The 24,762-nt window shown below is 40.7% G+C and overlaps 1 long non-coding RNA gene across 2 annotated transcripts in view; it reads right to left on the reverse strand.

The window, feature by feature from the left end:
- Window positions 1-12,684, reverse strand: part of LOC119855146 — a 43,360-nt gene extending 30,676 nt beyond the window's left edge. For both annotated transcript variants that reach the window (XR_006281028.1, XR_006281029.1), the window contains exon 1: window positions 12,572-12,684. This is a non-coding gene — a long non-coding RNA (uncharacterized LOC119855146). The remainder of the gene's footprint in view (window positions 1-12,571) is intronic.
- Between the last annotated feature and the right edge of the window lie 12,078 nt (window positions 12,685-24,762).

A 24,762-nucleotide genomic window follows, 5' to 3' on the forward strand; every position in this document is an offset into this window, starting at 1 on the left:
GAGTTAGGAATCAGGAGCTCAGAAGCAGGCAGGGACTTGGGCTGGAGTGGAGCAATGGCTGTGCAAGCAGCAGGTCTGGACAGCTGTGGGCTTGGAATGCATTGAGCAGCCACTGTGCTGCTGAGCTTAAATGGTGCTCTTTTGGCTCTTCTGACCACTCAGGGAGCACAGTAACTTATCTCGGGTTTTCTGGACCCAGGTGAGCTTGTTGAGTTGCTAGGCAACTGAGCCCATAGGCAGCTGAATTCCTGACAGTGGAAAACCCAAAGTTCTAATTTGTTCTCCATATCAGGCAGCAAGAGGAGTTGAACCTGGGTTTCCCTCATCCCAGGCAAGTGCCCTAACCCCTGGGCTAAAGGTTGTAGAGGCAATGTCTTCCTGTCCCCAAATCCTGCCAGCCAGTTTCTGTGAATTTAGGCATGCTCTAAGCACACCCACTGGATTGGGCCCTTCAGGTTAGATTTGGTGGGGGGAGAGCACAACGCTTAGTTTGAGGATCCTCCGGAGGTGGAGCACAGCATCTGGGCACCTATATCGTATGTGCAGGCTCACCTGCAGAAACTTGAGTGCCTAGGGGACTTTAATGGTGGTGATTTAGGCAACTAGGGAATTTTAACCTACCCAATTGCTTATACTCCACTAGGTTCATTTAAAATGCCTAGGGCAGAGATAGGCAACTGGCAACCCAAGAGCACATCCAACCCACCAGATCATGTTATGTGGCCTCCCAGCAGAGGATTTATTCTACCATGATGTTCCCCTCCCTGTCCCCCCTCCCATGATAAACAATCTGCTACTACAAAGTGATGTATGAACGTAAAAGCAAATACTCAAGGGAGTGGTTGTGTGCTTCTTTGGATAGCATGTATACCAGCGGTTCTCAAACTATGGGTGGAGACCCCAAAGTGGGTCATGCACCCATTTTAATGGGGTTGCCAGGGCTGGCTTAGACTTGCTGGGGTCCGGTGCTAGAGCTAAAGCCTGAAACCCACCACCTGGGGCTGAAGCTGAAGCCCATGCCCCACCGCCCTGGGCAGTGGGGTTCAGGTTACAAGCTCCCTGCTGGGGCTGATGACCTGGGCTTTGTCCTCCCCGCCTAGGGCAATGGGGCTTTGGCCACCCCACCTGGGGCAGCGGGGTTCGGGCTTTGGCTCAGGCTTCAGTCCTCCCTCCTGGGGTCATGTAGAATTTTTGTTGTCAGAAAGAGGTCATGTGCAATGAAGTTTGAGAACTCCTAATTACTGAACACAAAGAAATTCAGTACCCTGAAACATCAAATCTAAATCCATTGTGCAATGAATGAGGTGGAAAGCAGCACTTTGATAAACCATTGGCTAGCTCTTCTGCTTTTACAGTTTTATCATGAGTAAGCGAAAGGACAGAAAAACGAATCTTCATGCAGAGTGGGAGCTTGAATATCTTTTTACTGAACATAGAGGTAAGCTCCAATGCTCTTATGTTTTCAAGAGAAGGCAGTGACAAAAGGAATGAAACTTGAACAGTCACTGTAGTACCAGTCAATGCCACAAAGCAAAATATGGCAAACGTCTTGGCACTGCCAGGGATCCCCCTGTTGCTGATCTAAAAGGAGAAGTTTTAAGTTAGCAGAGGTGTTTTGCAAGAGCTACCACAGCACAAACTTAGAGTCTTACTGCATGCCTTTTAACTGTGAAACTGGCACAGGCAAAAAAAAAAAAAAATACTGAGGGACAGCAAATGATGGTCAATGCAAGTGGCAAAGGCATTTGGTAAGGACAAATTAAAAAAAATGAATGGCATCTTTCTAGGACAGAGTTTCACAACGTTTCCGATATTAACAATCACATGGAAGAAAATGCAAAGGAAATTATGCACTATTTTTTATTTTTCTTTGGCACAAGGTAAGAATACAAATGTGTCAGCTATTGATATACAGACAGACAATTGACAGTAATTTTAATATGCATGAACAGCTTATGAAGTTAGCCTCATTACATGGATAAGCAAAGGGCCTAGATACTTTTGATGCTGTTCAGGAGGCTATTGCAGATTTTGAAGGTTTCAGAAAAGTTACCCACTGTTGCAAGGTTGGGTTTGCAGGTTTATTGACGCATGCGAGGCTGGACTGCTCAATGCAGCCCTGCATTATTCATCAAGAGTCACTGTGTAATCCGGTCATCAGTATGGTCGGGAAAGTTACAAACTCATCCAAGGTGGCCACAGATCACTGAGCCATCACAGATTTGTGGCTTTTTCCTTGATGAAATGGATGCAGAGTACAGAGACTTGGCCCTCTACACTAAAGTGTGATGGATGAGTTGTAAATGCCTTGAGAGATTCTTTGCACTTTGAAAGGAGATAGTCACCTTTCTAAAATACCCTGAGTTCTGATGCAAAGGAGTTTCAGGGAAAACTGAACTGCAGCCTGATCCTATCTTTGTTGGAAAGAAGGAAAGGGGCATTCCATTTTGGAAACTGCTTCCTGAATCTTGTTTTCCCAAATATGAGCAAGTGGTCACTGAAATTGTGTTCTATGTTTGGAAGCCCTCATATTAGTGAAAGTAACTTTTCCACACTGACTCATTTTGAAATCAATTGAAAGGAAATGACTGACAGCTGAAACCATCTTATGCAAGCTGGACGCTCCAAAAGTGTGTGTATCTGTCTATCTATGCCTTTCTTAGTGCACATGTCAAGTTTCACATTGACTGGCAAGATACTTTAAGCAGTGCAGGGAAAACGTTAATAAAAACTTCTATTTTCATTTCTTAATCCCCTGCTCTTGTGTACACTGAAAAAAGATAAATGAAAGGGTAAACACAAATCTTTCACTAATTTAGGAAGGCTGTATTACAAGGAGATTTTTTTTTTAATGAAGAACACTTCAGTTTTACACAGTGAATTGTATGTTATCATGCTGTATTGTAGCAAAACTTTCTGAGTTATTCCATATGGGGTCTCTAATTATATACAAGAACCTTAATGGATTCTCTGGCCCTCTACTACCTTAAGTTGCACACCCTGGCCTAGAGTATGGAACACACATAAGTAGTTAACACATTCAATTTTAAAAAAAAGTGCTTTAATAAGACATTTGTTGAAATTAGACAAAAGCAAACCAAGTACTGCACTATTAATTTAATTTTACAGGACTCAAAACAGCACCAGACTCCTCACAATTCAAATAAATAGCACATGCTCCCTGCCCTAAAAAGTTTATAATCTAAATTATATGTGATGCTATATAAAATCCCATCCTCTCCCCTTAGATCAGAGATGGGCAAACTATGGCCCATGAGCCACATGTGGCCCATGGGCCCCTCCTGCCTAGCCCCTGAGCTCCTGGCTCAGGATGCTAGCCCCCATCCTCTCCCCCACTTCTCTCCCTCCCCCACAGCCTCAGATCACTGTGCCACCAGCGCAATGCTCTGGGTGGCGGGGCTGCAAGCTCTTGCCAGGCAGGGCAGCTGCAGAGCCATGGCCTGACCCAGTGCTCTATGCTGTGCAGTGGTATGGCTGGCTCCAGCTGGGCAGCACGGCTGTCTGTCCTGGTGCTCTGGGCAGCACCGCCAGCCACCGGTGCTCCAGGCAGCACGGTAAGGGGGCAGGGAGGGTTGGATAGAGGGCAGAGGCATTTGGGGTGGTGGTCAGGGGTGTTGATAGGGGTTGGGGCAGTCAGAAAGCAGGGAACACAGGGGGTTGGATGGGGCAGGGATCTCAGGGGGGCAGTTAGGAATGAGAGGAGGGGTTGTATGGGGTGGCAGGGGCCAGTCAGGGTCTGGGGGTGGTCATTGGACAGGAGGGTTGGATGGGGCAGGAGTCCCAGGAGGACCATCAGGAGGCAAGAAGCAGTGGGGGGGGGGGAGATACAGATACAGGGTGGGGACTGGGCCATGCCTGGCCTAACCAGCCCTCCATACAATTTCAGAAACCTGATGTGGCCCTCAGGCCAAAAAGTTTGCCTGCTCCTGCCTTAGATGCTTAGCACCTTCCTATTTCCTACACTGCTAACTGAGGAGAACTTGCTTCATCAGTGAGGACAAAAGCTCAAGGAAAAAACTCCACAAGCCAGATTCTGATCTCACAGCAGTATGACATACGAGACTTTCTTCCCCATGTGAGTTCTGAATGGAGTTCTGTTCTTCTGGTCCTGGTCTGTGGTTCTGGCTTCCTTGGTTTCCATTTTTTGTTGTTGTTGTTGCTGCTGCTGTTGTTAAGCCCTTTTGGTGTGTCACTTTTGGTGTGTGAAGGATAGCCCCATTCATTCAGTTAACAAATACCCAGTATGAACAGCATATTCCCTACCATCCTAAATTAGCATGGCATGATACTCTTCAGGAGACAAGAGTACTTTACAACATTCTAGAACTCAAAGACGCTAAATAGCTGGTGAGGACTTGTGGATATTTATACAAATTGCATGGCATTCAGGACTCAAATCTGGCCACGTGGAACAGACGGGAAGAAAATAGGGGCACCTATTTTAGTGCCATTGAAATAAATAGGACTGATGTTTCCAAATGACAGAATCTGAAAATGTTTCTCTCTTGAGAGAAACATGTTTTGGATTCATGCTTTTGTATTGCTTGATGGTTGACTTCATTGTGGAAGGGAGCAGAAAATACTGATAAATAATTCTGGTGCTTAGGAAAGTTAAAAGTACATGTAAATAATGTACTGGCTAGAAGACACTGTGGGAGCAGAAGGAATGCAAAGACCTCTCTTCTCTGCGGATGTATTTGAATGACATGCACCAAAACCTTTGCTATTCCAGACCTGCAGCTCTCTCCTAATTAGAGACAGCAAATCATACTGTCCACTAGCAAATTGTTCAATTGTGATCTGGCTTTGTGGATACATGCCCACTAATATGCCAACTTACTTGGCAACTTACTAAATCCAGATTTAAACTAGAGATGTCAAAGTTCAGGTCTAGATTCTAGTTTCTTTAATGTCAAGGGATTTTCAGACCCAGGATTTTGGTTCAGCTCATTATCCAGATGGAAAGTTCAGTTCTGAACAGGATACAAATGGGGGGAGGGGAGCATAGGGATAGGAGAGGGAGGGCTGGATCCAGGGTTTGGGGTTCAGGCCATTTCTAATTTAAACCTGTGAATGGTAAGTGGTTAGAATGGTAATGCACTACATTTTTTAGCCTGTTTTTGAATGGTTTTATTTAAAATGTATGCTTTAAAGTGTGTTTCAGGTGTGGTGGTGGTGATGGAAATGGACCCAAGGTTCTTAAAATAGCCTGTGAGAAAATGCATCCTTCAAAATACATTATTTTTCCTGTGTCAGTCTTACTGCTGTACTGTTTAAAACCAAAATTACTGAACCTCTAAACACCATGAAGTCTCATTGTCACTTTTGTATCTGCGGGCCATTCAAATATCCTCATTACTGTTTAAATGCCACATTCAAATAAATATGGATTTTTAAAGAGCTGCTTACCTACTTCCATTTTACTCACTTCTGAAAGGCTGTTTAAGTTAAAAATGAACTAATTAGAAAGCAAAATTAGACGTAAATGATTGTAGGTGGCAATTATACCCCATTACCCTGCTAAATGCTAAGGTGAAACCAATTAAATTAAGGGTGACTTAATTCCTTTTTATTACTATTCATTTTATGTGTTTTGTGTTTTAATTAATGCTTACAAACTGTGTAGAGGATGAAAGGAAGGTAGTCTCAACACATTCACAAAATGTAAAATTTCGTTTTAGGGCCTGATATGCTAATTGCATACTGCGGTTTTAAAAAAAAACAAACAAAAACAAAAAACTTTTAAACCTGTAATTACTTACACTCACGGACTGAAAAAAGGCTGTCTGCAAGAAGTCAAACCCTTTGCAGTGCCACAGCTGGACATCAGAGACATGAGGGTTACTTAGGCTCCTATATTCAATGGCCTACAATGTACAGACCATACTGTTGTTCTCACATATATTATAAAATGAAGTATGGAAGGGCAAGCACCTCTTGGATAAATTTTATAAATTTCTGTAAGGCTTTTGACAGTGTACACAGAGACAGTCTTTGGGAAATCATGGCATATTATGGAATACCAGCAAAAAAAAAAAAAAAAAAAAAAAAAAAAAAAAAAATCACACATCACTAAGTGATGTGTTTGAAGAAGAAACCCAGCTTTTGGCAGACACAGCAAAACAAGTTGGTTTGTTTATCCACAAAGGGAAGACCAAATGTATGGCTATCAATTTCCCCAAAACAAGTCGAATAACACCAGAAGTCATTTTACTACTCTAGAGAGCGTGATGTGTAATAATGATGACGACACCATGCTAGAGGCCAAGCAACAAGTATCAAAAGCAGCAAACAACTTTCATAAACTCAAATTTTGGAAGAGTAGCATGATAGATACTGACACAAAAATACAATTTGTTAATATCCGCATCATGTCTATCCTCCTTTATGGAGCAGAGTCATGGAAATCTACAATAGAAATCGATAAGATCAGCTCATTCCAAAGTAAATATCTGCAGAAGATCTGAGTTCATTAGAAAAAAAAAAAAAAAAGGTTTCTTACAAGACCAGAAATTCTAAAGAAAGTAAACACATCTAATGTATCCAACATGATAGGATGACGACAATGAACATATGTAAGACACACTATAGGGATGCCATCAACATTACTTCCACATCAAATGAGAATACAGACACTTGCTAGGAAGAGAAAGAAAGGGTGACCTAGAGAAACATTACACAGAACAGAGAAAGAAGCCATATCCATCAGCAAACCACTCAGGAGACTAAACAGACCAGCACAAGACCAAAAGAAAATGGAAGAAACTGATAGTTGCCCCTGTGCACCTGGGAATTGCCCCTGTGGGCCAGTAACTGGGGTCCAGATCCTCAGAGATACTTAGACTTCTAATTTCAATGACCTACAGTGTTCAGACCATGCTATTGTTCTCACATATATTATAGAATGAAATGTGTAGAAATAAATTTTACTTGTTGGCATATTTCATTCTGCTTCCATGTTCTATTATGGCTACCAAATACGTTGGGTCAAACACACCCCTTAACATTAGTCAACAGAGTTACCCTGGAAATTTTAACCTTTTTACCTCATTTTGTAATAGTGATGAGAATGGTTTCATGCTTTGTGTTCTGATTATTTTTAAAACACAACATAAAATAAGTGTGACCATATCCCAGAATTGTCCTTATAAGTAGGTCCCTACCAAATTCATAGCCATGAAAAATCTGATCTTGTGTGCTTTTACCCTATATTGTATAGATTTCATGGGAAGACCAGCATTTTTCAAATTGGGGGTCCTGACCCAGAAGAGAATTGCTGGGGGATTGCAAGGTTATTTGAGGAGGGGCAGGTTATGGTATTGCCACCCTTACTTCTGCGCTGCCTTCAGAGCTGGGCGGCCAGAGAGTAGCAGCTGTTGGCCAGGTGCCCAGCTCTGAAGGCAGCGCCCCACCAGCAGCAGCAAAGTAGTAAGGGTGGCAATACCCTACCATGTCATCCTTACTTCTGTGTTGCTGCTAACAGCAGCTCTGCCTTAAGAGTTGGGCTCCCAGCCAGCAGCTGCCGCTCCCCAGCTCTGAAGATGGCACAGCCCCCAGCAGCAGTACAGAATTCAGGGTAGCAGTACCACAACCCCCATCCCCTACAATAACCTTGTGATCCCCTTGCCACCTCCCACAACTCCTTTTTTGGGTCAGGACCCCTACAATTACAACACCGTGAAGTTTTAGATTTAAATAGCTGAAATCATGACTTTACGATTTTTAAAAATCCTATCACTGTGAAATTTACCAAAATGGACCATGAATTTGGCAGGGCCCTACTTATAAGACTCAGATAATGTGATACACCAGTAGAAACAGAAATGTGGCAATTACAGCAGTTGTCCCAATTATCAATCTAATGTATATTTTGCTCAAGAACAAATATGGCAACCACCAGTTTCTGCATACTGAAAATACTCTTACCAAACAAAAAAGAATACTGGGACATGAGAGAGAGCTAGAAGATTGCATGACCTACTGTAATTAATTTTGACAGCTACAAAATACACCTAAAGCATATTCCCAAACTAGGTCCACTCCACTAATCACGGAATAAAAAAAATAGAAACCAGATTCTGCAGCCCTTACTTATGTTGGGCAGCATTTGTTGTACAAATAGTTCCATTCAAGTGAAGTACTACTCAACAAAGTAAGAGTTGCAGAATCTAGCCCATAATAATTTATACATTTCAGGCGACAAGAGCACCATTCAGTGAGCATTCTAGATAGCAGGCAAACCTATATTCATGAAATATAGCCTTGACTTTGACTTTAGGGTATTAATTTGTGCAATGGACAGTCCTATTGAAGCATTACAAAGCTCACACTTTAGAGGATTACTACAGGATTAGCTGGTTTTTCAAAAGTCAGTCTTTAGGCCACTAAGGCACTAAGACTGTAAATCTGACAAGGTACATAGCACACTTACAGTCAGTTAATTCTCAGCTAGAGACCAAGTAAGTCAGCTATCAATTTAGCATGTTATATCAGAGAGAAATGTGTAACTGTGTGCTTTTTGTTATTTCCTTTTGGAAGCCCTCCTCAAAAAAAGATCATTGTTGCATCTAGAACGTTTCTTTATTAGCCTTGATCCAATGCACTAGAAATGCAGCATTGATGTGCAATGTAATTCAAAGCACCCAGGTTAACACTCTGGGCTTTGGAACAATAGAGGTCTGGCTGTACTGGAAAGGCAGTGTACTCGTTCTAGAGAGAACATTCATTATCTGGCAGAGTTAATGAAGGACTAAAACACTGGCAGCAGCTCACAAAACAATTTATCTGTAGGAATATGGTGGTGCAGATGAAGAGGGGAAGGAAAGACTACACAGTGCCTATCTAGAACTATTCTCTATTCCAAAACAGCTACGACAGAATATAAACAGGAGCTTTCAAGCTGTGGAGTACTAACATGGCTTGCTTTTTAGTACAAACATGCCAAACAATAACTCCACATGGTGAAAGATGATAGTTCATCTATAATAAAGCAAGACTGGGATTTAAAACAGTAGAATCTCTTGCGGGAAAGCATAGGTTCCAGGACCTTGCTATGGAGCAATTTCCAGTTATGTGAAAGTACACCCAAACATTCAATGCCGGAGGATGTCAAGGACAACTATAAGGTTGAATTTGTGTGTCAGATTTCTTTACATATCAGTTAGGGAGGCTGTATGACCTTGACATGGGAACAACAAAAATGTTTGAAATCTATAGAAACACTGAAAAAACTGCCTCAGAGAAATATGTCAAATCACGTGGTCAAGGTTGCTCTAAGACGCCCAAAAAGACTAATTTTAAAAAAAGGTCATCCTGAAAGGGGGTGATTACATATGAATATCTTTTCTCAGATTCTCGTTAGCACTTCAGAAAGTTTGCAAAAGATACATTTTACTCTGAGTCTAAAAAAGTTACCAATAAACATTATTAAAATACTTCGCACTTCTATAGCACTTTGAGGATCTCAGAGCACTTACAGCAACTAATAAATTTTAGCCTAGCAACATCCCTGTTAAATAGGCAAGCATGATTATGTCCCTCTTATAGATGGAGGCCTAAGGTTCAGAGATTAAGAAATTTAACAAGCTCACACAGGTGTGGAAGACCTTCAAGTAGAATCCAAGACTGACTCATAAGGCCACACATCTCAGAGGGCCATGCCATTTCCTCTGAGTGGTCCCTTCCAAGGGCAGCTTTAACTACAGTCCATGAGTTAAATTGTACCCACAGAACTCAGGCCAAATTTGAGTGGTCTTGTGACCTGGCACTACTCAAATTTCATGGTGAACTATCACAAATGGAAGGGATAAAAAATAAGCAGCTTCACATAATAGAATCTGTTACTTATATCTACTTAGTTTTTCAATATTTAAAATGAGCCCATAATTCCCACTGGGTACATGTGCAAATATTTCAGTTCGAGTCAAAATCCAAAAGTTCCTGGAATAATTTAAAGGAATAGATCATAAGTAACTGGAGATGAAAAACCTCTTTGTTCAATAAAGCAGTGTCCCCTTCATTCCTAAATAAAATTTGGACATACACTAGGAAGGGGTATGTTGGCATCAAAATTCATTGAATCATCTATGCTGGATTAGCAGTCATCAGATAATAGCAAAAAGAAAAGGAGTACTTGTGGCACCTTAGAGACTAACAAATTTATTAGAGCATAAGCTTTCGTGAGCTACAGCTCACTTCATCGGATGCATTTGGTGGAAAAAACAGAGGAGAGATTTATATACACACACACAGAGAACATGAAACAATGGGTTTATCATACACACTGTAAGGAGAGTGATCACTTAAGATAAGCCATCACCAGCAGCAGGGGGGGGAAAGGAGGAAAACCTTTCATGGTGACAAGCAAGGTAGGCTAATTCCAGCAGTAAACAAGAATATCAGAGGAACAGTGGGGGGTGGGGTGGGAGGGAGAAATACCATGGGGAAATAGTTTTACTTTGTGTAATGACTCATCCATTCCCAGTCTCTATTCAAGCCTAAATTAATTGTATCCAGTTTGCAAATTAATTCCAATTCAGCAGTCTCTCGTTGGAGTCTGTTTTTGAAGCTTTTTTGTTGAAGGATAGCCACTCTTAGGTCTGATCGAGTGACCAGAGAGATTGAAGTGTTCTCCAACTGGTTTTTGAATGTTATAATTCTTGACGTCTGATTTGTGTCCATTCATTCTTTTATGTAGAGACTGTCCAGTTTGGCCAATGTACATCGCAAAAAGAAAAGGAGTACTTGTGGCACCTTAGAGACTAACAAATTTATTAGAGCATAAGCTTTCGTGAGCTACAGCTCACTTCATCGGATGCATGGACAGTCTCTACGTATGCTTATGCTCTAATAAATTTGTTAGTCTCTAAGGTGCCACAAGTACTCCTTTTCTTTTTGCGAATACAGACTAACACGGCTGCTACTCTGAAACCAGATAATAGCATTCATACTTAGACTTCAAAGGAACTGGGAGTATAAGTGACAGACCCTTAGGAGGAAGGGATTGGAAAAAAAAGGCTCACCGACAGTTATGACCTCAGGCACTGGGATATAAGGATAAGGAGTAGTTTCTTATTTACTGGGGTTAATTTACCTACCTTGGCTGTTGCCTAAGCTATGTACTAGATACAATGTTATAGAAACTTTAAGATATCTATCTTGGCCCATGTCCAACTATGCTGGGACAGTCACCGTGGACCATTCTTGAACACAATCTCTGGTAATATCTGGTAAAATAAGAGCAAGTTAAGAGGTCCTGACCTGCAGCATTCACACCAAGGCAAACAGCAAAAGACCATCCCATCCCCAAGAAGCTGTGCAGACAGACTGACTGTAGTCAGTAAGGAGCAAGGGGAAAGACTAGTGATAAAGTGGAACAGGGACGTGACAGTTACATAGTGTACATATTAAGCAAGATTTTTCCCCCCTCAAAGATTTTGGATTCTTTTCCTGGCAGAGGGAATTGGTCACCATGCTTTGCAATATCATCATGGCTTCCAAATGGTCAGGAAGATGTGGACTCCAAGCATGAACTATTTACTTGTTTGGGGAGAAATCAGTGATAGTAAGTAAAGATGGAGGCTACATTTCAACATTAAACTACAACTCAAAATCATGTCCAAGATGATATCTGATTCCTTTTGTAAGCAAAAAGTTCTTGAGGATGATCTACAAACTGTTAACCAGCCTAAGAACAGTTTAACAGAATGAACAAGCACGAGAAGGAAACATTCCAGAGATATCCACTGCTTCAATTCCTTCAATCACTTCACAAGCTTCAGCTCTCTTTCTGTGTGACCTATCTGCTGGTAAGGATGAGAAAATACATCAACTGATACTTCAGAATAGATCATAAAATGACCGGTAAAGTGAAATATTTTAATCCAGCAACATATCCAGTACAAAAATTTCCCTTTCATTGAATATTCAGTCCAGGCTGGTGCTATCTTCTGTTTGTTGAGGGCACTTCACTCTGTATACAATAAATAAAGGTACCTGGTAGAAATTACAACTGGAATTGATAGATTCAAAAAAAGCATACAGATATATGCAAAGGCATGATCTTTCTCCTGCTCATAAAGAGCCTTTTCAGCAGTGGATGGACTGTCTCTCATGGAAAAGCAGAGACAGTGTTACCAACTGTATCAAATCAGGGTGGAAAGCACAAATTGAACAAAACTGATTCTTCTTCCAGCACATTGCTAACTGCACCCTCACTGCAAAAAGGACCTCTGTAACTCAAAAGTTTGTCTCTCTCAGCAACAGAAGTTGTCCCAGGCAGAGATATTACCTCCCCCACCTGGTCTCTCTAATGCTCACAATAGACTGTTAAACTTATGGAAAATGACATTCTGTAGGAGGACAAAGGAGGAGTGGCCTGTCTCCATACCTCCCCTCTCAGAAGGCTATGGGGAAGAAGTTTTCTTTAACAGGAGTCCAAGATTCTGGCACCTTTGGAGGTGAGGGAGGCATGTTCCAATAACAAACAAAAACAAACTTCCCCAAGTCATTCACAGAATTCCAAACACCTGAATAAAGGCCTCTCTCTTACCTCAGAGCCTGGGTGAGCAAAAGGGTTCCTTCAGAGAGTCCTTTTATTAGTTCCTATGAATTGACCTGCTTTGGGGTTTAGCTTGCAGCTGTCCTGGACAGAACTGGCTCCCTTACAGACTTTCCAGAGTCAGCCACCCCCAGAACTACTTCCGGCTCTTTATATCAAGAATCAGCTGCTTAAGGCACCTACCGCTTCCCTTTGCCAGGTGTCTCTGGCTGGCTCATTTAGGAAGCCTACACCAGGCTTCAAGATTCCTGCAAGGAAGCTTCCTCACTCCCTCTCATTTGCTTGCTCTCCCACGCAGAAAAAAACAAACATGAAAATGGAGTATTCATTGCATTATTATGAATCATAATTGTTACTATAAGTAGAGCATCATAAGATTAAGTTTGTTGAAATATGAAATGATCACGCTCTTTGTATTTATTTTTGGTTTTCATACCACAATTACACTAGAGCTGTGTTTCCCAAACTTGGGATGCCGCTTGTTCAGGGAACGCCCCTGGCGGGCTGGGCCAGTTTATTTACCTGCCACGTCCACAGCTTTGGCCGCGGCAGGTAAACAAACCAGCCCGGCCCGCGAGGGGCTTTCCCTGAACAAGCAGCGTCCCAAGTTTGGGAAACACTACTAGAGTTTGGTATAGTGCACGCATTGAATTGGGAGGCTGTATCCACTCCTGATCACTTCTACTTCACACTATAGAAACCCCTTTACAGGGTTCAGGCTCCACCTGAAAGGAAAAAGAGGAAGCTAGAAATAGCAATAGTTGTTCCAGCCCCACCTCTTCTATCTACACCATCATACGTTACCCATACCACAGAACTTTTACAAGTAAATTCAAGCTTATCAGCATTGATTTACCTGGGCTCCTTCTCAACACACTGTTATTCATGGGACAGAAGGAGCTGATAGGCACAATGCTGACAGAGGGTCATAGGCAGGGCTGGGAGACAGTGCAGAGAGACAGAGCCTCTGCATGGATGCTTCTGGCCTGTACAGAATTCTACTGATTTGAGGCACTGAGCTACCTGAGCCACTACTTCTGGTGGGCTACCCTTCACACTGACAGAAAAATGCATTGGAAACTTCAAATCCAACTCATAGGGCTGGCTTGCATTGGGAAAATTTCCTCTTTAATCCAACTGGCTTTAGAGCCAAGATTGTTCAATTCAGTAGATTTTAAACCAGTTTAGACCTAGGGTACATTGCATTCCAGGCATCACAAACCAATTTTAATGATTAAGTTTCAGAACGACCATCATCAGGTTTTGAAACTGGTTTAGGCTGCCTGGAGCCTGGGCTACATGATGACTCGCCTGGTTTTGACATTGGTTTAGCTGAACGAGTTTTCTACTGGGTAGAATTTGGATCATTAATTTCTCTTGAGTAGTAGAAGCCATAAAGTTTCCTGTCATCTACATTGTTGTATCCAGTATAGAGAATTATATGGCCCAGAGCGTTGAGAAAAACTAATGTAGATTCCTCAGCACAAGGATTCATAGAGGTGGCAGCTTTAAAATGTCAACCATATTTTTCAATATATATCAGGAGCTCGACTTGCTAATATCTTGTGCTCATCAATTGCCACAACTGCATTATCACCACACATTTGGGAACGATGGTAGGCCAGAAATAAGTTCATAAAATATCAAGGCTATAAAATGTTCAGAGTATCTTCCTGCATGCATCTGGAAGAACAGATCAGAGTAGTGCTTTGACTATTTAGTTGAATGTACTCACATTTGCTTCCAAATTCTTACTAATTGCAAATGAAGAAGCTGACAGACTGATCCTAATTTTTCAGTATTCAGATCCCAAAAGGGCATTGTTAAATTAAAAATTGTATTTCTGCCTGAAAATTTTGCATCAACTATAATTAGATGAGTATAATTCTAAAAATTTAACTAACAATGTATTTCCCAGCTCCCCGCCTCCCGTAGGGTTTGATCCAACTCCCATTAAAGCCAATAGGAATCTTTCCACTGAATTCAACAGCCACTGGATTGGGCCCTTTGCATATTGTCATTCAAGCCCAGATCCTCAAAGGTATTTAGACTCCTAACACCCATTGAGCATCAATGAAACTTAGGAGCCTACATACCTTTGAGGATCTGGGCCCCAGGGCTAGATTTTCAGAGGTATTTCTGTGCCTAAAGATGGAGATAAAGCACTAGGTGCCTAACAGCTTAAGCACCAAAGTTCTGTTGAAGTCAGTGGGAGTGAGGTGTCTCCCCGGTTTAGGCACTTCTGAAAAAATCCCATTAGGCACCTATCTGAATGTTTAGGCACCTAAATGTGGCCTTCTTTGGGGTTGTCAGGCCCTCATCCTGCATGATGATCCACAATGAAAGGATCCTGCACAGGCATGTAGCCCCTTTGGCTTCCATGAGCTCCACAATGGGCTGGCCTGCATGATCATCATGTAGGATTGAGGTCTTAGTTTTTCCATTACAGAAAAGATCCTTATAAAAAGAGAAGGAAAGAAGGGGGAAAAAAGCTATATAAACTTTTTTCAATTACTTCTTTTTATTTACACACAAATTCACTACATGCTATTTAAAGGGTGCTCAATTACAAACCAACAGGTTTCAGAGTAGCAGCCGTGTTAGTCTGTATTCGCAAAAAGAAAAGGAGTACTTGTGGCACCTTAGAGACTAACAAATTTATTAGAGCATAAGCTATCGTGAGCTACAGCTCACTTCATCGGATGCATTTTCCACCAAATGCATCCGATGAAGTGAGCTGTAGCTCACGAAAGCTTATGCTCTAATAAATTTGTTAGTCTCTAAGGTGCCACAAGTACTCCTTTTCTTTTTGCGATTACAAACTGGATTTCTTATGTAAATATACAACAAAAAAATCAAATTGACAGTGTCCTTTTCAAATTAAAAAGTTTAGAGGCTTGGATGACAGTGTCAGTGTAAAACTATCGTTAATTCCCATTCCCAGACTGTATGCAGATACAAGGAACTTTGGTCACGTGACATGGTTTTCTCATGGGACTTTAGGAGCATGCCCTGCAGGTTGATTTAATGGAGAAGTTGTAAAATGCAATGGCAAATTTATTATCTATCAGATTCTTCCTGTAACTGTTCAATTTAGTAATGCAATTCCCCATTTGATGGCAAAGTTTATGCTTTTAAAAAAAGATGAGAAACTTCACCTTATCACTTAATTGTGTACAGGTATTGCAGTGAAAATGTACATTTTTTAATGCTAAGTATAAAGTATTAAAATGCATTTGACTTACATTATTACATAGAGCAACTCTTCCACCTCCCCAATATGCTATATGTACATTTCATTACATTATTCTCTACTGGTCACTGTTAACAATCATTTCATTCAATATGTTTTATTACAGTAAGTATATTTTGGGTTTTAATTGATTTTTGTTCAGGTTTTCATTAATTTATAATATGTTTCCATTTTTGTTTAATCTAATTACTGTCTGATTCACTGAAGCTGCCTTCAATAATTCAATTACTTTAATAAAGATTTTGCTCCCTTTTACCTCAAATTAATATCCATCAAAGTTAGTCCTGAATAGTAATAAGTTATAGTAAAACAAACAGTTTTCTGTAGAAAGAACAGGAGTACTTCTGGCACTTTAGAGACTAACAAATTTATTAGAGCATAAGTTTTCATGGGCTACAGTAGGATTCAGTAGGTTTCCATTCAGTAACTGGACACTCCCATTCAAGTCAGTAAGGCTAACATGACACTGGTCATAGTTCAGTAGCTACACTACCTCCCAGTAGTTGGTATTAATATCAATCATCTTTATATTAATGAACGGTTTTGTCCACGGTAAAAGAGCAGTTCAGTGGTGAAGCTAGAAACAGAACCCTCCTCTCCTGACTCACAGCCCAATGCTCTATTTGTTAGATTATTAAGGGACATATTCTGGCCTCAGTTACATAATTATAACATGAGTTGACATCAAGAGGGCTGATCAGTTGTAAATGAGAAGCAAATTCAGTCCAGTACCATGGCATGGGGCCTAAATTAACAATGATGTGATTCCACTGATTTGATTGGTTTGCACCAGAGATGAATTTGAAATTTTATGTTTGTATTGAAAATTGCAGGCCAGATTGTGGCTTTAAAACAGAGCCTGCTGGTAGGAAGGAGTGCAAAAGCACAGAATGACAGTGAGTGTTTCAGGGAAGAGAGCTCCAATTCATCCCAGTGCCCATGTAGAGCCTTGCATGTTAAATAAGGGGAGGCAACTTGCATTGTTCCTATACTGGTCCTTCAGAGGACTAGTTCAGTTTCCAACAAAGGTTTGCCCTGGCCAGTGCCATCTCCTCTTTCCTTGGGACACCCATTTCTAGTTGGTCAATAGCTGAAACTAGGGCAAAGTTATGCACCCCTCATTGCTCTCAATAGAAGGTACAGATTAGTTCAAGTGGGTATGGGCATCAGCCTTCCTTTAGTTCTGCTTCCCTAAATTATTCGTCTTATTGTAACATCAAAGAGACTCCTCTGACTGATTCAGCTGGAACCTCTGTCTACTGGAGCTAGCTTCCTTGCAAGTCTCCAGACAAGAAAGTGTGTGTGTGTGTGTGTGTGTGTGTGTGTGTGTGTGTAACACACACACACGCCCCTTGTTAATGACTATCCAGATACAAATGCTATCACTATAAATAGCCCTTATGGGATCCTTATGATAGCTTTTTTGTTTAATTCTTTCTATGGCGAGTTTACAATCAAGTATTTGCATATCAATAATTCATATCATGCATTTTCCATAAAACAACATGACCCTGCAAATCATGGCGCACAGAACTCGTCATTGCTGTCCACAAAAATATTCACAAATTAGTTGTTCTTCCTATGTGATCAGCTGTCCTGAAAATACATTCAGTGTTCCAAACAACTCGATGTTTGTTTTAAATGAACTTATGCATATTTAGAATCTGTCTTGAATTCCAACTTGCCACTGTAAAACAAGAGGAATGTGAGATATAAACCCTAAGGCAATATATGTAAAGGATTAATCATACTGCAGTCTTATTGGGCACTGAATGTCACCATGGCTTTACACAAATATTGTGCCACTGAGAGTGCAATTATCAGGCTGCAGATAAAGCAAGACATAAAAAGAGAAATCTCACATTTGGCAGCACGTTGTCAAACATGCCCTATTAGGGGAAGGAAATAAAATGTTTATGAACTAATTTATTCAGAACCTGTTTGCAAGTTTCTATCATTAGCATTGTTCGATCCCAGAAAAGGTTAGATTGATTTGAATAAGACAGACACAAAGCCTCAAAGACTACATCAAAAATATTACCTGCAGTCAAATCAAATAAATTCATTGTTTTCTAGTGGCCATAAGAAACTCATTGTTTCTCTGCTGATATTCAAATAACTATTGTGTGTACTACCTCCCTGTCTTTCTTCGTGTCATAAATAATAGTACTGCCAGATAATCCTTTGGGTTTGGTTTGTTTTTTTAAATCAGTGTTTATGCTTATGATCACAATGTCATCAACCTAAACCTAAAGACCTTGCAAAGCTGCACAACATAGGAATGAAAAACTAGGATGACTATAAATAATATACCAGCTGAAAGGTATTACTGCTCATATTTGACAGAAGTTGTTGGAAGACATTAGACTTAGTAACATCAAGTAATAAAAAAAAAAGTGCCTAAAACAGCTGCTGAAGTTTAAAGTCATAATGTCAACAGCCACAGAGATGCAAGTCTAGATAATAATAGGGGTAATATACATCTGAACATCCTCTATAAACTGCATCTGACCTCTTTATGAAAAATAAAATGGAGAAGCTAATACTCCCAGTTTAAGTGACAGTCCATTACTTTTAAAAAAGCAATCATGCCTCCCTCACGATAATTAAAGTTTCTTTCATCTCCCTGAGTCTGCACAGCTGCCACTATGTACATCTGATGCTAAGGAAACAGAGCAGGTTTTAAACCATAAGGGCTGCAGGACTAGAGCTACCCAGAAGCTCCAGAAATTATGTACATTTTACAGGTTATTAAATTAATTATATTCCAGGAAGGATAAGGACACTTTGAGGCTGATCCCGCTCTCACTTGTGCTGGTTTTATTCAACCATATCTCCACTGGAGTCAATGGAGATAAACAAGTGTAAAACCAGTGCAAGTGAGATCTGAAAGAAGTGCACCTCTGATCACAGAGGTGCAGGAACACGTGGCAATAGAAGGGGGTATAGTGTCTGGGATGGGCATTCAAAACAATAGACGTTTAGGTCTAAAGTCTGCTTCCAGTTACTGCAATTGTAAGTTGGCTTCCATGGCATTACTCAGCATTTACACTGGTGTAAATCAGAACAGAATTACACTAGCATATAAAGGAGCAATAAAACATTTTACCAGTATGCTGAGTAAGAAGCAAGCCAAATTAGTAGGGAAGATATCCCTACTAAATCAAAAGCCTTCAATACATTTGAGTAGGGATGTATCTCCCAATATCTCTTTGCAAGTATTTGCATAAGAAAATAGTTTACACAAGAATTTCTGAACTTGATGTAGGGTTAAAATTTCACCATTTCTACCAATGAACAGCCATTTGGGGCAAAACTGGAGAATTTCTATTCTGGGAACACTTCATAATTTGATCTAGAGAGATTTGCCACCATTTTCTGCCTTCCTTCAGAAAAATACCTGCTCTGTTGGCAATAACTACCTTTTATTGTTCTGCCAATTTGCAAAATATTTGAATTGAGACCAGAACACAGATTCTTACCATGAAATAATTGTTTTTCTTGTATGCAATGTAGCTGTGGCATGTTGGTTCCAGAATATTAGAAAGACAAGGTGTGTGAGGTAATATCTTTTATTGGACCAACTTCTGTTGATGAGAAAAACAACGGAAGCTGGTCCAATAAAAGATATTACCTCACTACCTTGTCTCTCTATTTCTTTTCTTGGTGATTAACTTTTTCCTCTGAAGGGGCAGTTCATTATATTTTTGAGGTCTCTCATTCTTCACTTTCAAAATGTTGATATCACATATGAAAAAATATTAACAGTTTAATTTAGCCCAAATGGAACCACCAGACACAACCAATTTTATTTCCAGAGGGTTCAGACTCACTTTTACAGGCCATTGTAGCATTCAAGTTTCTTTTATAGGAACTTGCTCATTCTTTCACAGCAGATTAAACACAGAACATTATGGTGGCACAGTAATCACTGCTAGATCATTTAAAAGTATATTTCACATACTGAAAAATACTATCTTTTTAGATACCCTGTTCTAATTGCAACAGGCTGCTTTTATTCCAGGCTCCAGCACCCATAGCTATTGAGTTATAAGCCAGATATGTGCTATTACATTCCACTCAGATCACACAACTCCCATTGCAGTGAGTTATCAGGTAGAAAAGAGCCCTCAGCGGTGGGGAATATTGCTTAAACAGGACATACATTATCTCCAAAGCAGAAATGATTTCCCAAGATACCTAGTGAAAATTGACGAACTGCATTATCTTCTAGCTCAGTGACATGCTCCTCCACTCAAAAGAGTAGTAAATGGATATGGTCAGGAAGTTTGGCATTGGAAATGAAGTTCCAAAAGCAATTTGAGACTAAAGAGAAAAATCAGGAGCCTGAGGAAGAGAGAATTATATAGGAGGAGAGAGACTGAGTGATTAGGAAAATATATTGGAATCTGCAGATAAGAAATTAGAACTAAATAAAGATAGTAGAAAGCATACTGCTTCTAACAGAAGGATATTTTTTATGGAAAGTAGGCTTGAGAATTTTTTACCCCTGTTTTTTCCAGAGGCTACTTGATTTGTTGTCTAGTAAGTGCGGGTTGGCCGGGGGAGGGAGGGGGGAAAGAGGAGAAAAATCTTAAGTATTTTCTGCTGTAATAACTCCCGTTTGAGACCAAAAAGCAACATTTTTATTGGCATACTACTGCAGAATCTCTCACTGGACATTTTATGTGGCCTTTGATTATTTGACAGCTTGAGTTTTCAGCAAATGTGATGGCTTTCCCTTATTTCCTGAGTGATTGGCATACTAAGCCTTCCTTTGCAGAATACCTGTCCCTATATTACCTATTCTTCATATACAAAGGGGTTCCGGCTCACCTAACATTCTACACAGAGTTTGGATATTTATTCTGGGCCTGCGCCTGCAAGAACTCTATTACTGAAATTCTCACCATCTTGAAATGTGAGTAAGCCATTTGTTGAAGAACTGGGACTTTCGTTGGAAGATCTTCCATCCTTTTTTAAACAATTTTTACAACACTGGCCTCTTCCAAACAGCAAGGCAAAATGATGCTTAGAAAGATGGTCATAGTCAATTATTTATACACTATGATTAATGAAAGTAAATGGGTAAAACTTTAGGCAGGTGAGTAATCCTGTTGACTTCAATGAACTACTCAAGCACTTAAAATTACATAAAAGTTTAGGTACCGGCTGAATCAAGTGCTTATCTGCACTTAAACATACGTGCTGGACAAAGTCAGGTTCATGTACTGCAAAATGTAAACAGAGGAAAGTGAAAGTGTGTGTGTGTGTGTGTGTGTGTGTGCGCGCGCGCGCGCGGAAACACAGGCCCCATCCTGAAAGCTCTCCTTTGGAACTTCAGCTGTACTCAGTGCAAGTTCTTCACACAGACAGCTTGCAAGATTAGTATAAATAATGGCAGCAAGCTATAAGCCACATCAATAAAATTCACTGTGGAATGTTAGAAGAGATGGAATTCCATTATTAATCAGGATAAGCCAAATGGGTTAAAGTTCATTTATGCCATTTCCATATTCTCTGTTAAAATGCTGGTTTTAAAAAAAAAGGTGAAAGAAAATCTTTCACACTGTATACCTTTTTCTTTTCTGCAGGTACGAAGATTGCAAGAGAGAATAAGGTCACAAATTAAATGTCATTTTTAAAAAACTGTGCCTAAAATTAATGGTTCTAAACAATCTACCCAGTTTCATTTAAATTAAGTTCTTTTTGGATGGTGTGTGAATTACTAATGTATAATACAGAATTCACCTCATAATGCTTAATATCAGAATCACCCCTCTTTCTTTTAAGCTCTTCTCATACTTAGATATGATATAGCTCTAAACAGGGGAGTTTGAGTGGGAGTTTGCAAGGGGAGTTTGTATTATGGTGCTTGTTTGGGGTTTGCTTTTGCTGGGGTGGTGGTCTTTTCGGTGTGCCTTGTGTTTCCAAGATTAACAGGATTTAGGTGGGAAGGTGATGACAGATATGGAGGCAGCTGTGGGAGTGACTCCTGTAGTGGAAGACACATTGAGGATGACTGGATGTGGAAGCTGTGGTATGTACATGATCCTGGAGGGGGGAACCGGTAAGAGTTTTTTCTGCATGAAATGTCGTCTGATAGAGCTGATGGAGGAAAAGAGCCGAGGTTTGGAGATGCAGGTGGAAAGTCTGGTTGAGTTTAGGAAGGGGTTTGAGCAGATGATGGAGCAAAGACATGAGGTATCTGAAGGGAAAAGCTCAGACTCACAGATGGAAGCAGGGATGGGGAATTTTGAGGGGAGACTGGGTGAGGAAAGTGGTCAGTGGAAACATGTGACTCAAAGAACCAGGCAGAGGAAAAGACTGGCTAGTGAAGGAGAAATAGAGCTTAGGAACAGGTTTGCAGAGTTGAAAAATGAAGAAGGGGCTCAGCAGGTACTTGTTGAAGATGGAAGGGTAAGGAAGAAGAGAAGAGAGGCTAGTCCTATAGGAAAAGGGGAAAAGTCAAGGGAGACTACACCAAATATGAGCCCCAGAAGGATACAGGATGGGTTGAAGAAGATTATAAGGGAAAATAGGAATGGAAAGAACTTGCAGCCAGAGGGAACAGGGGAGAGACTGGAGAATAGCACCGTCACCAGGAAAAGGCAGGTCTATGTGATTGGGGATTCTTTATTGAGGAGAATAGAAAGGCCTGTAACTAGAGCTGATCCTGAGAATAGAAGGGTGTGCTGTCTTCCGGGTGCTAAGATACGGGTTGTAGACCTGAGGTTGAAAAGGATCCTAAAGGGAGCAGGAAAGAATCCCCTAATTATCCTTCATGTGGGAACAAATGATACGGCTAGATTCTCACTGGAAAGTATTAAGGGAGACTATGCTAGGCTGGGGAAGACGCTTAAGGAAATTGAGGCTCAGGTGATCTTTAGCGGGATCCTTCCTGTTCCTAGAGAAGGGCAACAAAGGTGTGACAAGATTATGACTGTCAACAGATGGCTTAGGCAGTGGTGCTATAAGGAGGGCTTTGGGATGTATGGCCACTGGGAGGCATTCATGGACAGAGGACAGTTCTCTCGGGATGGACTTCATCTGAGTAGCGAAGGAAATAGACTTCTAGGATCGAGGCTGGCACAACTGATAAAGAGAGCTTTAAACTAGGAATTAGGGGGAGAGAGATGGGAGGTGTCCAGAAAATCTCCACGCCAGATTTTAGCATTGAGAGGGAAGAAGATGAAGTAAGAAAGGATACAGCCGTGGGTAGCAGAATGTATATAAGGAGCGAGGGCGGTGTGGATACTAGTCTAATAGGTTATACTGGCTGTAGAATGACTGTGCCTAATAGGGTACAAAATGTGAGCGAGGCCAAACAGCAAAAATTAAGATGTTTATACACCAATGCGAGGAGCCTAGGTAACAAAATGGAGGAACTAGAGCTACTGGTGCAGGAAGTGAAACCAGATATTATAGGGATAACAGAAACATGGTGGAATAGTAGTCATGACTGGACTACAGGTATTGAAGGGTATGTGCTCTTTAGGAAAGACAGAAACAAAGGTAAAGGGGGTGGAGTAGCATTGTATATCAATGATGAGGTAGAATGTAAAGAAATAAGAAACGATGCAATGGATAAGACGGAGTCCGTCTGGGCAAAAATTACATTGGGGAAGCAAACTAGTAAAGCCTCTCCTACGATAGTGCTTGGGGTGTGCTATAGACCTCCGGGATCTAATTTGGATATGGATAGAGCCCTTTTTAATGTCTTTAATAAAGTAAATACTAATGGAAACTGCGTGATCATGGGAGACTAACTTCCCAGATATAGACTGGAGGACCAGTGCTAGTAATAATAATAGGGCTCAGATTTTCCTAGATGCGATAGCTGATGGATTCCTTCATCAAGTAGTTGCTGAACCGACTAGAGGGGATGCCATTTTAGATTTAATTTTGGTGAGTAGCGAGGACCTCATCAAAGAAATGGTTGTAGGGGACAATCTTGGCTCAAGTGATCATGAGCTAATTCAGTTCAAACTAAATGGAAGGATTAACAAAAATAAATCTGCAACTAGGGTTTTTGATTTCAAAAGGGCTGACTTTCAAAAATTACGGAAATTAGTTCGGAAAGTGGATTGGACTGAAGAACTTGTGGATCTAAAGGTAGAGGAGGCCTGGGATTACTTTAAATCAAAACTGCAGAAGCTATCAGAAGCCTGTATCCCAAGAAAGGGGAAAAATTCATAGGAAGGAGTTGTAGACCAAGCTGGATGAGCAAGCATCTTAGAGAGGTGATTAAGAAGAAGCAGAAAGCATACAGGGAGTGGAAGATGGGAGGGATCAGCAAGGAAAGCTACCTAATTGAGGTCAGAGCATGTAGGGATAAAGTGAGACAGGCTAAAAGTCGAGTAGAGTTGGACCTTGCAAAGGGAATTAAAATCAATAGTAAAAGGTTCTATAGCCATATAAATAAGAAGAAAACTAAGAAAGAAGAAGTGGGGCCGCTTAACACTGAGGATGGAGTGGAGGTTAAAAATAATCTAGGCATGGCCCAATATCTAAACAAATACTTTGCCTCAGTCTTTAATAAGGCTAAAGAGGATCTTGGGGATAATGGTAGCATGACAAATGGGAAGGAGGATATAGAGGTAGATATTACCATATCTGAGGTAGAAGCAAAACTGAAACAGCTTAATGGGACTAAATCGGGGGGCCCAAATAATCTTCATCCAAGAATATTAAAGGAATTGGCACCTGAAATTGCAAGCCCATTAGCAAGAATTTTTTAATGAATCTGTAAACTCCAGGAGTAGTACCGAATGATTGGAGAATTGCTAATATAGTTCCTATTTTTAAGAAAGGAAAAAAAAGTGTTCCAGGTAACTACAGGCCAGTTAGTTTGACATCTGTAGTATGCAAGGTCCTGGAAAAAATTTTGAAGGAGAAATTAGTTAAGGACATTGAAGTCAATGGTAAA

The sequence above is a fragment of the Dermochelys coriacea genome, chromosome 4 (genome assembly GCF_009764565.3).
Source record: "Dermochelys coriacea isolate rDerCor1 chromosome 4, rDerCor1.pri.v4, whole genome shotgun sequence".
Classification (NCBI taxonomy): domain Eukaryota; kingdom Metazoa; phylum Chordata; order Testudines; family Dermochelyidae; genus Dermochelys; species Dermochelys coriacea.